Here is an 883-nt window from a genome sequence, read left to right as displayed (position 1 = left end):
AGCATCACTCCTTCCAAAGAACACCCAGGGCTGATCTCCTTTATAAATGGACTGGTTGGATCTCCTTACAGTCCAAGGGACTCTCAAGAGTATTCTCCAACACCACAGTTCAAAAGCATCAATTCTTTGGTGCTCAGCTTTCTTCACAGTCCAACTCTCACATCCATACATGACCACTGGAAAAACCATAGCCTTGACTAGACGGGCCTTTGTTGGCAAAGTAATGTCTCTGCTTTTGAATATGCTATCTAGGTTGGTCATAACTTTCCTTCCAAGGAGTAAGTGTATTTTAATTTCTGGGCCATGCCTTCCAGCAAAAACAGTGATGGGAATTTAATAGACTGATTACCTGAGTGCCAAGTACAGTGGGATAAACAGTTTTTACTGCAGTGGTTTGCAAGAAATGGTATATACTCTCCCGCAAAGTGAAAGGCAGGTTTCACTTAGAAGGGAAATTGGAGCCTAGTTTAAAGGAAAGGATAAAGTGTACTAAAGTACTAAATTCAGGGCTGGCTGATGGAAGGACCTGGGTAGGATGAGGAGGAATAGGCTGGAGTTTCTAGAACTGAGATTCCAGTGAGAAATATCAGTAGAATAGGAGTGTGGGCTCAGAAAATATGACACAAATGAACAAAAGCAGAAACAGACTCACAGACATGGAAAACAGACTTGTGGTTGCCAGGGGAGAGAGAGAGCTGAGGAGGAGGGATTGGGAGTTTGGGATTAGCAGATGCAAGCTATCGTATACACATATATATACACTATGCATATGCATATACGTATGGGTTACCAGGTGGCTCTGTGGTAAGGAATCCACCTCCAGTGCAGGAGAGGCAGGATATAAGGGTTGGATCCCTGGGTCAACCCACTGAAGAGCCCCTGG

Source organism: Bison bison, unplaced genomic scaffold, assembly GCF_000754665.1.
Source record: "Bison bison bison isolate TAMUID 2011002044 unplaced genomic scaffold, Bison_UMD1.0 scf7180017864296, whole genome shotgun sequence".
Classification (NCBI taxonomy): Eukaryota; Metazoa; Chordata; class Mammalia; order Artiodactyla; family Bovidae; genus Bison; species Bison bison.
This window is presented reverse-complemented; position numbering follows the sequence as displayed.